Below are 15,273 nucleotides of genomic sequence, written 5' to 3'. Positions count from 1 at the left end.
TATTATTATTATTTTTGTAGTGGGAATACCAGTGTTTTCTTTACAGTTTTAATAGTTTTGATATTAAAAATCCAGTTATTTGGTTATTTCATCAGTTATTTTTTAAAATGTTCATATGGATGGAAAACTAGGTGAGTATTCAGTGAGATAATATTTCATTTATTTCTTTCAATAATTTCTAAAGTTATTAATAATTGTGTTGCCTAGATACTGGAATAGCTGTTTTTCAATTTAGATTAATGACACAGTGGAAAGAAATCCTAAGTGTTTACTTAATCTCAGTCTATGTTTTATAGCATAAACCTTCTAAAATAATTTTGTATATGTGGGTGTTTGAATATGAAACGATAAAAAAGGACAGTTTGCCTTTGATACCACCAATGGTAAGGCAAAAGTAATGATTTTTATGCTATCATGAATGTTAGCATACAAAAACATTGTGTGATAGAAATAATTTTAGATAATTAAAAAACATAAAGTTCTACTTAGGAAAGACAATTTTCTCAAAATACAGAATCTAAACTTAATAGGTGTTGTTATTTCATTATCACTTTGAAGAAATGTTTTTAAGATTTAGTTAGTTTAGCATGGGCCTGGAGTCAGACTGGCTGGTTATTAGCTATTTACCATAAATGAGATTTGGACATGTTAGTAAACTTGTCTACAGTTTATTCATTTATCAAACGGTATAGATAATCATAGAACCTATAGCATTCATTTGGTTGCTATATCAAGTAATATAATACCTGCCAAGGAGCTAGAATCATGCCTGATTAAAATTGGCTGCTAATAACAGAAAATCTAGATTCCATAATAAGGAAATGTTCATTACTGATTAACAAGAAGCCTGGAGGAAGGGTGATTGGGTGTTCCATTTGCAGCTCAGTGGTTTCACTGAAGATCTCTTCTACAGGGCTCTGTGGTTCTGTGCTCAAGCTTGTCCTTAATGGCCAGAGCCCCAGCTGTCACATCCTTGCACAGGGAAGAGAAACAATGTCTTTTGCTTCTTCACAGTAGCTCTTTTAGAAAGCAAACAATCGTTTCCTACAAGTCTCCACCAACAGATGCCTCTCCTGTTTTGTTATAGGGAATTGTATTGCTTTCTTGATCTTTTTCCAAATCAAAGAGAGTAAAAGTACCAGCATCAGTTTAGACTAATTGAGCCTGACCTCCTGGAGCTGGAGGTGGGTGTGGCAGTTTACCTTTGCTGAAACATCACTGCTCATTACTGAACACAATCAGTGTTCTGTTAAAGCAAGGAGGAAGGTAGAGTTAGCTAATATGCTAAAATATGACCATTTTTAATTGCAAGATTCGGAGAAAAAGATCGTCAGGCCAGAGTTTTAAAAATATGATACATTTAGTTATATTCCAAAAATATAACTTATCTTACTACTGTGGTTATAGATCTGTTTTTAAGGAAGTAATATAGTTTTTCTTTGTAAATTTGGTATAAAATAGTTCCTTTTTTAAGCAAAAGGGATTGCATTGATAAGCCACACTTACCACCGCCCCCCCGCCCCCCGCCCCAAGACTATTTCTTGATTTGGTTCTGTTGAAGTTATTTGAAGTATTTGTTCCATAATAAGCAGGTTTTCAAAAAATAAGTACTTCCTTAGTCTTTGTAGTCTAATGTAGATGGCTATAGCTATGATTCCTGAGCCTAAAACCATCTTCTTTGGCTTAAGTTTAAAAAATAATAATCCAGTCACTCAATTTGATGTTTTCACATTAGCGGGATAATTAAGTAGACCAAAATCTACTTAATTGGACAAAAGCAAATCAAACCCATATGAAAATTTTGGCTAAAAGGAAGCATAGTTGTTTGGGTATGGTTTTTGCCATTAACTATATAATAAAGAAAATGGCATCACACAGATAAAAGAATGTTTTATGTGTTAAAAAAAATCAATCCTCTGTCTTTACAATTTGGGATCACTAGGGTAGAACTGATGGCTGTCTTTAGTCATGCCATCTAGACTGAAGAGGTCAACAGCGTTCCGATCTTATATGTCTCCAGTGGTTTTGTTTTTGTTCTTCCTACTGTAGTGCTTGTCTCTCATTTTTTCTGTTTTTTGAAGGAAGTTATGACCACATCAACTTTGCCAGTGGGAGTAAACAGTAAGGATGAAAAGGAAAAAGTGTGTGGAATGCTGAGTTAGCAGCATCCCTGGAACCTGAAGGTGTCTTTCTCTTTTTGTGGAGTTAGTTCTATGTAACAGGATATTGAATCTTCTTTCTCTCTGTTAGAATATTGACAAGTTACACTTCTATGACCAAAAGTAGGTGATGTATCTTATTAGAGCTCTGTACCAGGAAGCACTTGGATTCATGCTCAACATTTTTTCTAAAAATAGTAGTCTTGCATTTTCAGTGAGTAGTTTGCCTTGCTCAGAATAAGCCTGTTCCTGAATCCTTTGTCAGTTGCATCTCAGAAAGTAGAGGACTGTGTGTCTTTCAAAAAACATCCATATGTCAGCCTTGTGACTTCCTTTTTCTCAGCTATCTCAGAAGTAGCAGAAAGGACTTGAAAACTAAATGGGTTGTTGTAGTGCCCTGTAAAAGTTTTCATGCTTCCAAATTTTGACTCAGATCCAAGAAACAAAAAGCAACAAATCTTTTAGTTTTGATGTTTGGCATTGCTTTAAGAAATCTGAATTTCTTTTAACCATTATCATTTACCTGACTCTGCATGGACTATAATTTAATGTTGGCAGATAATAGGTCATATGCTGACTTTGTTCTTACATCCCTACTGTTTATTACAACTAATAAATTCCACAAAAGAGGAGGCAGGAACTTTACAGTATGTGATTAGAAGAATTTGGGACCAGAAAGTAGAGGGACCTTAAGGGAAATTAAGCTAATTGGGAGCCTGCCATTTTCACTACCTTGTCTTGGTGAACAGGCCTGAAGCCAATTAACAGAAATAGCAAGGAGGTGCTGGGCACATCCCCACAGCCACTTAAGCTGTGTTATAGGGGGATGACTGCCCTGACCTTTAGAGAAAAATCAATGTTTTAGGGTTCCTTCTGTCAAGCAAAAACTTCATCTAATTGGCAGATTATACTGAAGGAAGCAAACTGTGAGGAAAACTACCTTAAATGGTCAAGTGTGACGTTTATTGTTCTGTACCCTCACCTTTGTAGCCACCATTCTATGTCAAGTCAGAGTCTCCAAGCCAGGAGTTTTAAGAGCAATGAAAGTGCCTTTTTTCTCATTATTTTCTGCACTTTTGTCACTGTCTCCAGCCATGATGCTTTCACTTCACCCTTTTTCATGCAGATCAGAACATTCCTGAGTTCTGCTTATTTATTCCTTCTGAAATAAAGATGGCTAATACAGGGATAGGGTCTGTTTTTGCATTAGCCTGTATTTGTTGAATTATAGATAGCTGAGTGTTAAATATATTTAAGTATTTATTTAAGTGTAAAACATATTTAAGTATTTAAATAAAATACTGCTAGAGAATAAATGCCTGTTATTTGTCTTATTCTCAGAATAGTCCAACTATTTGAAAAATATTCTGATACTTTTTAAATTTTTGAAATATTTATGCATTATAACTAATATTCACATGATACACAATGAGTATATTCACAAATCATGGGAAAGGTTCATTTCTATGAAAGTGTTTCATTTTTACTTTTTGTTATAATTTGATTAAGCTCTAGGGCAAAAGTAAATTTTAAAAGTTAGAGCCTATTTTGGATATGAGTAAACATATAATAGTGAAGAAACATTTAAAACTTATTTAAATTTTACTTGGGGGTAGTTTCAAGAAAATGATTGAGCCAGTCAATAAATAATTGTGGTACCAAGTTTCGCCTCTTTTCCCTTGGTATGATGAAATGATGGGTGTGGGGTGATCAGGCCATAGTTCTACTTCCACATGTCCCTCCACAGTGATTTTTCCTCTGATCTGCCTGCAGGGGAGAAGATGCCTTTCCTTTCTCAAGTGCCTTTTATAAATATTATTAACCTTTTATAAATTAAAAAAAAAATTATTTCACTGACACCTAGAATCATCCAGATGACATAAAGAAGTTGGTTTTCAGAATATGAAATGATCAAACTTTTTTAATTACAAAATTAGAGGATGGCATCTTCTAATATTTTATTATGACAGCTGCAAACTGGTCAGTGAAGTGACTGCAAGGTTACCCTGCTAAAACATGCGAAAACTGAGAAGTTTTGTCGTAGGCACAGACAGGGCTTCAGTAGTACCAGCCATTATTAATGGGACATAAGGTTAGGTTAGGTGCTGCCAAATAGTGATTGAAATGCGGTTTGTTTGTTTGTTTATTCTTTAATTATTTAGTTCATAGACACTGAGAACCAAATGACTATTTGTATTATCTAGTTAAAAATAATCAAAGCCCCTGTCTTCAAATTTTAAAATTCTACAGTTTTCTATTAAAAGGAAAGGAATTTATTATTTCCTAATTGGCAAACGTTTGCAGAGCTGGTGCAGAAGCTAATGTAATTGTGTTTACCTCTAGCAACAGCACGTCGAAACTAAATGCAGAAACTAAGAATATCAAGATTGTTTTAAAATTAAAGTATTTTAAAATGCTTGTGGTTTTATATATGTATATATGTGGATATATATGTGGATATCAGAAACCTGTCATGTTCACAGTAACACTAAAAAATAAAATTAAAACAACCTTTGAAGAGAATTGTCATGTCACCTGGCTGTATTAATGATAATAACAGAGTATGTTTTTGTTATTTGATAATAGGATGGACCGCTACAGGTTTTTAAATGATTTGAGTTTTAAAACATGATTAAAGCATCACCTGTGTAAGCCCTACACATTTCTGTTATCAAAGATCTGTGGATTAGAAGCAGCAAGTAAGTGGTAGGGCTGGAACACAGAGCCCTAGCAGACATTCTTCTGAGAAGGACCCACTCATTTCCAGGGCGCCTCGTTGGCTGTATGTGGGGCAACTGTGATATTTTCCCCTGAGAGCGACAGACAGCATTTTACCATTACATTACACAAATTCAGTAGCGAAGGGAAACAGTGTGAGCAGGGAGTATGTATCAGGATTGCAAAGCTGCCATTCTAATGAGTGGGCCCTGTCATCTGACCTCAATTCACTGGTTGTGTGGCTCTCTAGGTTGTATAAACTCTCCAAGCTTCATTTTCACTGTTTACAAAATGGAGAAAATAAAACCCTTGTGGCAGATACTGTCTTTGTGTGTGAATATTAAGTGATGCAGCACATGTGAAAAAGCAGATCCAGTTTCTTGTGTAGTGTTGTAGGCCCTTGTCAGAGGCCCCTTTCCTTCCTTTTTGTTTTAAGTAAGAATAAGTTTCATGGCTGTACTTTGACCACTCTCTCTAGTTTTGAGTAACTAACTTTTTTTCTTAAATGTTTCCTCCTTCCATATTGGAAAGACTATTTGATATGTGAGGCTTGTTCATTTTCATCCCTGGTGTATGTATTTCTGATGCCCTCATCATTCTTTTAGAACTGGATTCTTGCTTCTATGGCATTTTGTCAGAATTAGAATAAAATTTAATCTTTTAAAATCATCTCTGGTTCTTTTCTGAAGAACATAATCTGACACAAAAATGACATTAGTGTTAATCTCTGTCTGTGTCCGTTTTTTATATTCACTTTTTGTTTTGGCAAGCACACGTGGTTTTAATAGGATTAAATCTGAGGATACCGTTTAAGAATGCTAAGTGTCTTTGTAGGAGCTTCTCTGCTTGGCCTCTTGCTAGGCATCTGGGTCTGTTTCTGATATGAATGGAGTTAGGGAGGCATAATGCTACTCATTGGCTTTTGGAGCAAGTAATGCAGTTTAAGGGGTACTCGTCAGTTCTCCTTTTCCTTTATGAGTAGCCATATTTATTGCTTCTTTGGCCTGTGGAGCTTTAAAAGCCTACAAGCAGCAGGGAAGTGAGTCAGAAATTCAACGGGGTGAAAAATCTTTGGTGGTGTGTGGATTAACCTTCACTGGGAATCTGTTATTAGCTGATGATTTTCTTGCTTGAGAATACAGATGCTAGAACTAGACATTTAGAGCTTGCATTGTGGATAACGATACGTTTTCATTTTTAGCTAGGACCCTGAGGTGCCTTTTTATATTTTCATTGCAGGTGGTCTTAAAGATTATATTGTGAGCTGTGTGACTAAATACGACAATGAAAAGAATATGTGTTTAATACTCTATAACTCTCTTTATTCCCACTCATTTGTATGTCATTTGCTTTTGAAATTCTTTTCTTTATCCATACGTTCTGTGAGTAGTAGAACTGCTGTTCTTTAAAACAAACTGATTAAGAAATTGCATTAACATTTTCAGACTACATCATGTTGTTCTCACTACCCATTTCTTGAAGCCTATCTGTAGAAATTGAATTTCTCAGAAGCCACTTTTATTTTGGAATAGTGTGATCGAGGTAGGTATACATTTTTAAAAAATCAGTGCTACACAGGCCTTTTCAGCTGTCTTCAACATGGTTCTGAAATGGTCCTGAGAAATTGCTATTTTAAATGGTAAAACATACCCAATGGGTTTATGTTCTTTCCTCACTGAGGCCTGGGTATGTGCACTCTATAGTATTTTCATCAGGTCTGTATTTCTAACAGTCGTTTTTTTTTCCCTTCACTTCTTTCTTTTCTCTGTTCTTATGGCTGAAAGGAGACTGTAGATCAGCTTTCTTTAGTAGCTAAACAAATTATAAAGAAATTAAAGTACTAAAAATAAACATGAAGTTTCTATAACAAACTTCTGATGGTATGGGGCGTATTTTGGGTGCGTTTTTGGGTTTCATTTCATGTATTTTTGTTATTACACTCCTTTACAGTAAACACATATTACTTTGAAATGTTTTATTTTTAGTAAATCAAACTTCATAAATTGGAAGACTGAGAAATTTTTTTTCTACAAATATTGTAATTCCCAAATTGTAAGACAAAATTGAAATACTGATATTTATTCGAATTAAGTTAAACCCTTTGATAAGCATAGTTTCGTTATACCTTTGGTAACCCTTAATTTCCTGAATAATTCATCAACTGGCCCTCTTGTAACTTCATACTCCATTGAGAAAGTGGAAGCAATATTATAGTGGTATCCTTGTGCTCTCACCATCACATTTACAAACTCTCCTGGGTTTGTGCTCTTTCCACCCCTCCTTGTTCCTGGAGAAGCTTCCTTGACCTCTCGCAGGGCATCCATCTTCACTTGTATTCTATCTGCCATCCCTTCTTGATGCAGGACAGGGAAAGGGTGTGTGTAGGGGGAGACCAAGCCCTACACCAAGAGAAGAGGGTCCTTTGGTGGAGAGTGTGGAAAGAATTCAACACACACGCCAAAGTTAGAGTCAAGAGGAAAGTTTATTATAAAAGGAGGGACACTCCACAGAGTGTGGTCTTCTCTCAGAGGCAGAGAGAGGGATAGTGACAATAGAGACAAGGACAGTGAGAGACCGAGTAAAGGCACTGAGAAGGGACCCTGAGTGTTCAGGGAATTCAGTTTATGTATCATTCTTTAGCTCCTGTGAGTTATAATTTAAAAGACTTTGCTAACCCATTTCCTTTGATCTGGACATACAGTGAGGGAAGGAGTATGTAGCCTGAAAAGGTAAGACTATGTAAAGTGAATGATCTGCTGGCAGTTCTCAGTCTTTAATTCATAGGTTTCCCATGGTTTTATCCATAGGGAATGATACTGCTGGTTCCTCTTTCCCCTTCCTGGTGTGCAGAATGGGTTGTTAACAATCCCAGCAGAAATCTTCCCTTTCTCTGCAGGTGTTCTCTTGGCCTGGCTGCAGGGCTGATCAGCATATTGTAGTCTATGATCGTGGCTTGATTAATCTTTTAATTCTCTTGCCTCCTCCCTACAGTATTCTCTGTCTTAGGACTTTTTCTTATATTCAGTTCCTCTCTACACAGTCATGAGTGTGTGTATGTCTCTGTACTAAATCTTTCAGATCAGCAAATACATGCTCAATTAACACATACCCCTACCCCACAAGCCTGTCTCCCTATTGCCTGTTCTGGGCTTGCTGTCCCTCTCATTTCACCTGTTAGATTCTTCATCTTTCACTTATCAAGTCACATAACACCCCCTCAGGGGACCTTCTCTAATCTCATGGAGGGTGACATTCTTGCTGCCCTGCAGTATTGTCTCTTCTCTCAGCATCTTTTTTTAACACAAATTTGAGTTTGTCTTTGCTTATGTCTATTCCCTTGCTCTAAAATGGCACAGACAAAAATAAAATAATAATAAAGTAAAACAAAATAAAATGGTGCAGACATTGTCTTCTTTAGTGTGTGCAGCTCCTAGTGAGCCCCTGTGCATTTTTGGGTGAATCAGTAAATTGAAAGGAAACAGTCGTACTGCCCTCACTTTTTTTAATGCTGTGTATTATCGGTAGATCTTTGTCAAGTGGACTAGATTTACCATTTATTTTATAAAGCCATCTGATGCAATATTGTGATTTTACTAATTATCTTCTAAATTCTTAAATTCTGAATATAAGTAAATGAAAGAAACCATTAAATATACATATACAAGACATATACATATGTAAACCTTATAAAACACAATCACACTTTTGAGTCATTGATGTTGGATTGCATCATTGCTTTCCACTTAACGTCTGTACATGGCAAAAAGACTGGAAAATGATTTCAGGCAAATGGACCAACATACGGGAAAAAATTCTGAGTTCAGTCAGAGTAAAACAGTGTTCCTATTTCAGATAACCTGCTGATCCAGTGGACAGTATAGCCTTCCTTATCCAAGTTCATTTAATCACTTCTGATCTTTCTATGAGAATGGCTTATAATTGACATGGATTCAGGTGTTTGAAGGTGAGCACTGTCTATTGCCAACAGTAGCTTCTTAGCATCCGAATGATGTCTGCTGTATTACAGTGGATCACAATAGCCCTGGGAAAGCCACCTGAGTCTTTTAAAGCATTGATGAGAAGGTAATGGGAGGGTACGGCCTGCTATGATTTATTTAAGGCTTTAGTGGGACATGAGGAAAAAAGGCTCCCAAAAGTGTTATAGGCCCAACATAGTTATCAATTCTGTTAGCTTTAAAAATATTTAAATATTAGAAATATATAGTTATCAGAAAATATTAAATTATTCTTTGTATTTATAACTAAAGTGACAGTTTTTGTTAATTGGATAAACTATTTGAAAAAACATTTGATTATTTTTAAAATTTTTAAACAATTGAATTGAAAGCAATATAATTAATATTCACTCCTGAATACATTATATTTTTCATTTGTTCGAGAGCTGATTTTTTTTGCCGTTTAAAAAAGTTTTTTAGAAAGTTCTGAGGTTACTCATTTTCATTAGAATGAAGAATTATATTATTATTCTTGGGACTCCGAGATGGCAAAAATTTATTTTCTTATTTTAGAACATTGGAGTTTTGGTACTCATGTTCAGTATATAAAATATGGATAGTATAAATTCTGGCCTACAAGTAGCATTTTGGCCTATTATTAATATTATTTTCTTCATTCAGTACTCAAAGTAAAGCTTCTCTTTTTATACATGGATATTTGATAGAATTGGGTATTTGTTATAAAATTAAGTTTTAGAAATTATTTTCAAAGTGAGAAGTAATATCTTTTGCTTATATGGAATTTCATAAAAAGTGTTTTAGTTAAAGGAATTGATTTTGTTATAATGATGATACCACACAGGCTGTAGAGAATTTTATTTTATTTTTAAGTTGAGTGTGATAGCTGTCCCTATTCATTCCTTATCATCCTTGGAGCTCATTAGAGATCTCTCCGAGATGAGTGATAACAATGGGTGGTGGAGGGGGTCTTTCCTGTTGTAAAACTTATTGAGCTATATGGAGATTAGTTTGATAACATTTCTTTTTTTATTTTTAGATGTGATTTATTTGATTTTATCAAAGGTAATATATCCATAGTTCCAAAGTCATACATAATATACAGATATACAAAATACTGCCTTTCAGTCCCCAGCTCTCCTCTCCACATGCAACCACTGTTGCGAGTTTCTTGTGAATCTTTTCAAATAGTACCATAATTTCACTAGCCAATTTGAAAATATATTCTCTTTTCACAGTTTTATATAAATACTGTCTACCATGTTCTATGCTTTGATTGATTTTTTTGCATAATTTTGCTTGGCAATCTTTCCATATTGAAATATAAAAAGCATTCACTTTTGAAAGAGTTTAATAATTTTCCTTTGTATAAATGGGCCATTGTCTACTGGTAGGCATGTAGATTATTTCTAGTCATTTGCTGTTGCAAACAATACTGCAATGAATAGGCTTTGTACATAAGCCATTTTACATTTAGGATCTCTAGGATAGAGCCTAAAATTTAAATTATACATTTATGGATTTTTACAAGAGTATATACATATATAACTTTGATGGATGTTTTAAAACTGATGTTTGACCAAGTTACACTTCCACCAGCAATGCCCAAGAGACCCCGTTTACTCTCTTACTTTGCATTGCAATATGATTGTCCATGAAATCTATTAAGTTGACTAGATGTGTCTTTTAAATAGTTCCCTTTACTCAATCTCTAAAGCAGAAGGCTGTTAACACAGTTAGCCAGCATATGAGCTGAAAGTGACATAAGCACAAGATATTCAATCACCCCCTTCCTCTAAGGAAAAGGAAGCGTTTGGGAGGGAGGCGGAGTTCTTGTTTTAGAGAGTTGAGTCCAGTTCTTTAGTCTTTGTTCAGATGTAAATCATTCAGAAATGCCTCAGCTGCTCTTCTTTCTGGTCTCAATTTTTTTCTTCTTTACTTAATTTAACTTTAATTTCTCTATTTTTTCCCCTTCCAAATTCCTAAGTTGTTTGGGGGCTGAGTAAGCACAATCAGAGCTTGAAAACAGGGGAGCATTCATACTCTACAAAAATTCCATTTTTAAGTGGTAAATGTTTTTAAATTAACTGGCTTTTTTTTTTTACACAAGTACAATATATTAGTAAATTTTTACTTAAGTACAGTATATTAGTAAAAACATCTTATGGGAAAAAGTTGATTAGGATGAGTTTAAGAAATGTTTTTCTTTCATTTGCCTCCATTGGAATCCTTTAAATAACATTTTTTGTTACTGTTAAATAAAATTTACATGAGATTTTTTTCTTTTTCTTTTTTAATTCAAATGAGATTTTCTGAAAGATTTTCACCTTTGACATAACTTTTCATCCTTTTTCTCTTTTTAAATCTCAGATATTTCATAAATATTTTTCAATTATGAATTAGAATTATTTTATCTCCCCAGTGTTCTTGCCCCGTTCCCCCTCCTTTGCTCTTTATCTCCTATTTGAAGACAAGTGGTCAATAGTTGTTTTAATTGCATAATTTGCTAGAATGCAAATGAGTTCAGTGATGGAGAGGAAAAGGACAAGATTATTTTTTAAAAATGGGTGGCTCACTAAATGCTTCTTGAGAGATAAGAGATTTATGCTCGATTTGCCAATAGTAACTTGTACACACGAATTCTGTATTATTAGAATCTATAGTTCTCCCCTCCCCACCCCCGACCCTTAATGTATCTCAAGGTTAAATGCTATTGGACTTTATTTCTGTTAACATTCCCCCCTCACCCCGCCCTTATGCCTTAGACTCTATATAGTAGCCTAAAAATGGTATACTTGAAAGACTTCAACTTATTCTCAAACTTAAACTTGCTGTGTTGTCTTCAATCACTGGGATTTGCCAAAGAGGCTCAGCTTTGTGACATACAGGATTTATATTGATGGAATTGGTCTGTGTGGGGGTTTGGAAATTTTAGCCAACGTATACTGGTGTCTGATTTATAACCTTTCTAATTCCATGAAGGATTATTGGCACTTTAAATTCTCTTATTCTTTTGTTACTTATTAAGACTACGTATTCTTTCTTTCATTGTTTCATCATATTATGGCTTAGTGAGTGTTTCAGGAGTCCTGGCTGATCACAATACTTTGTGAGTGTACTGATTAGTTTATTCTGCTCAGTAACTTTTAGATTGGTTTTTTTTTGTTATTTACAAACTTCTTCCTTTTTGGTGTTTAGAAAGTCGACATGGCAAGGTGTTGGCAACTGCAATTACAAAAGATAGCTACAAAATGCAGTGATTTCATTTCCTTCTTATTTTTTTCTGTTATTTATAGCATTAAATATAGACCAGAAATAGTTACACTCTCTCTCTCTCTCTCTCTCTCTCTCACACACACACACACACACACACACACAAACACATATGTACACAGTAAAAATTAGTATTACATTAATTATAGATATCGAGTATGAAATTTCTAAGATTGCCCTTAAGTGTCTGGAAAGATGGTATGTATGTCCCTATTTAAATGTCCTTCACCATTTTATGACCCATGGTTTTGGATGCTATATTTGTCAGTTTTTCTTTCTCTTAAACGTAGATAAAGTCGTTCTAATTTATTAAATGCCGTGGTTGGTAAAATTGATATAGAATCTGACTTGTGTAAATATGAGTGTGTTGGCATATGAATTGGTAGTTATTACCTTACCTAGAGGCTATTTTCACTGAAGAAAATATAGCCTAGGATCCTGTTGCTTGCTTCTTTGATTAACCAGTGATATTTTGACTATTATTCCTCACTCGTCCTATATCTTTTCTCTGTGCCTCCATTCCTGGAGATCCTTTTTCTAAATGTTTCTTGAACCTACTCCTTCCGTTCATCCCCATTTCTCTTTCCCAGCTTCAGGCTGCTGGCAGCTCTTATGCGGTTCCCTGCGACAGCATCACAGCCACCCTCCCTGTCCCCTGTGTCTCTGAGGTCAGAGTGGCATGAGATAAAGAGCCCTGCCACCACCCTGTAGGAGTATTGACCTTCCTCAGGAGCAGCAAGGGGTGAAATGAGCTGCCTGAGACAGAATGCCTAGGGCGGGAATTTCACAGCTGTGTTACGCTGAGCAAATTCCTGAAGTTTCTAAGCCTCAAATCAGGTTCCATAACTTTTTAAGATGCATTTCAGAGGATTTAAAGATTAGATGAATTAATTCATGTAAAACATTTAAAATAGTATCTAAATACTGTAAACACAAGTTTTGTTTTGATGCTGGTGTTTCGTTGTGGTTGGGTCTTGCTGACTCTCCTTCATTGACTGGATTCCAGCTGTTTCTCCTGCCCAACACCAAGGTCGCTGGCTCTACCGAACTCATTCTGGTCTCTGGATTCATCTTGCTCTTGCGTTTCTGGGCCTTTGCATGTGCTGATCAGCTCTTCCCTTTTCCTCTATTCTCCCTTAGTCCTATTCTTCTGGTCTCAACTTGGAGGTCTCCCCCTTCAGGAGACTTTTTCTGACACCTTATCCACACTCCTACCCCTGCCAAAACAAACAGGGCGCATAGTCTCTTTGTCCATTATGGCACTTACCACGTTTCACTGAAGTTATCTGTCTTTCTCTTTTAATGAGGGCATGACTCATATCTGTTTCTCAGGGATTTTGTTTCTTTGTTTATTTTTGAGGAAGGCATGACTAAACTTCTAGTGGCATTAGATCTCACGTTTGCTTCGAAGCATACTATATTTTTAGTGACTACATTTGTAATGTAAAGGGCTATCTGCTTATAATTTGTGTATCTAAAAATGTTCTTATAAAACATTTTATAGCAATCATTTTGATAAAAATAATCTTATCCCATAGATAGTATATCTTTCCTTACATTGAATTTTTTAACTGTTCATGAATCTCGTCTAGATTAAATTGGAGAAAGTTTGAGGGGAGGGCTTGGAATGTTAAGATTATATCAGCAAAAATCTAGGCTTTTGGATTTACTCATATTTTAAGTCCCTTGAGGGACAAATTTTCCTGAGAACTTTGTATTTTAATCATAAACAGACCTAATTCAATAATACTTTCATGAAGCTTTGGCTAAGGCTTTGGCTTTAATGTCCTGAACTCTTAGAAAAAGAAACATATTTTTGTAGGTTGGCCAAGAAAAATAGGTCTCAATTCAAGTAAAAATAATGTGTTTGTTATTTTAAGAAGATTTTTCCATTGAGCAATGTGTTGAACTTTTTGCTAATTTAGTTTTCTAATATTGAACATGACTTAGGCAGTGATTTGAAGTATCTTCTGTGGCTCAGTATATTGACTATTTGAATTTAATTTTTTTTGGTTTTCATTGGGGGTATGTTGTATTAGTATGTACATTATTATTTAGTGGTTGACTTTTATTCATTTTTTTGTGGAATTTTAATAAAAGGATGACTCCTATTTTTTTTTTTTTTTTAAGGCGAGGCAACCCTTGGTTGACTTTACAGATTGCAAGGATCTTGTCAACTTACAGTCCCTTATTATTTTATTTTTCACGCCTACAGCACCTGGTCTTCCTAGGTGGTCTCCCATCCAACTACTAACCAGGCTCAGCCCTGCTTAGCTTCTGAGATCAGACGGGATCGGGCCTGTTCAGGGTAGCATGGCCGTAGACCTATTTTCTTAAATATATTAGAAATGGTAAAATATGCAAAGAATTCTTGACAGTGAAATTATTTTCTTTAAGGTAACACGTACAGTTTTTCTCCTGCTGTTAGTAAATAGCTGAACTAGCACTTTGAATCTGTTGCGTCTCTGGAAAATTCCCTCTTCGCTTCTCTGACATTCCATTTCTGAGGTCACTCGTATTATTTACAGAACTGTCTTCCTTTCTGCTTTGCCTGCAGGTTGTTTCTGTAGCTTGGGTTTTTTATTTTCTTCCTTGGTGTGACCTTTTCGTTTCTGTTCCCATCATGTGAGCCTTGTACTTGCCCACAGATACTAGCAGATTACTTCTGTTTAGAAGTCTTTGAACTGTATTTCACATTCTCCCTAATGTAGAAGAGGGGGAATGGTCCCTACTTTGAAGGGCAGTGTGAGTTGAATCTCTCTGTTTTGGACCTGACTTGCCATCTGGCTGTGTAATACATTGCAGCCTCCGTAAGCCAGAATGACCTCACCTCCTGTGAAATTGTGCGTAGTTAATTGCCAAATATTTCCTAGACCTAGAAAATTTTAATTGTCTATGATTTTCTTATTTCTTGTAATTTTGCCATGAGTTTTCCAGGGTTCATACTTGTTCCTTTCTCTTCTTTCTACTCCTTCATGTTTTATCTATTGCCAGGTATTATATATTTTTCTACTTTCATAGCACCTGTCCTAATTTCAGCCATATTCCTTTTAACTGGACTGATGTAATATTTGTCTTCCTCTACCATCTGTTCCTTCTTTAATCAATTCTGCATTTTCCTATTTGCTTAATCTTTCAAGCCACCAATT

General features: G+C 35.3%; 1 protein-coding gene and 1 pseudogene across 1 annotated transcript in view; one reads left to right on the top strand and one right to left on the bottom strand.

Moving 5' to 3' along the window:
- PARD3 (par-3 family cell polarity regulator) overlaps positions 1-15,273 on the top strand; it is a gene marked incomplete at its 5' end in the record, with an annotated part of 511,767 nt that overhangs the window by 201,510 nt on the left and 294,984 nt on the right. The window lies entirely within an intron of this gene.
- LOC112479343 lies at positions 14,331-14,449 on the bottom strand (annotated as a pseudogene).

The sequence above is a fragment of the Pteropus alecto genome, unplaced genomic scaffold, assembly GCF_000325575.1.
Source record: "Pteropus alecto unplaced genomic scaffold, ASM32557v1 scaffold204, whole genome shotgun sequence".
In the NCBI taxonomy this organism is placed as follows: domain Eukaryota; kingdom Metazoa; phylum Chordata; class Mammalia; order Chiroptera; family Pteropodidae; genus Pteropus; species Pteropus alecto.
The sequence above is the reverse complement of the archived record's forward strand: the minus strand, read 5'-3'. Positions and strand labels throughout refer to the sequence as shown.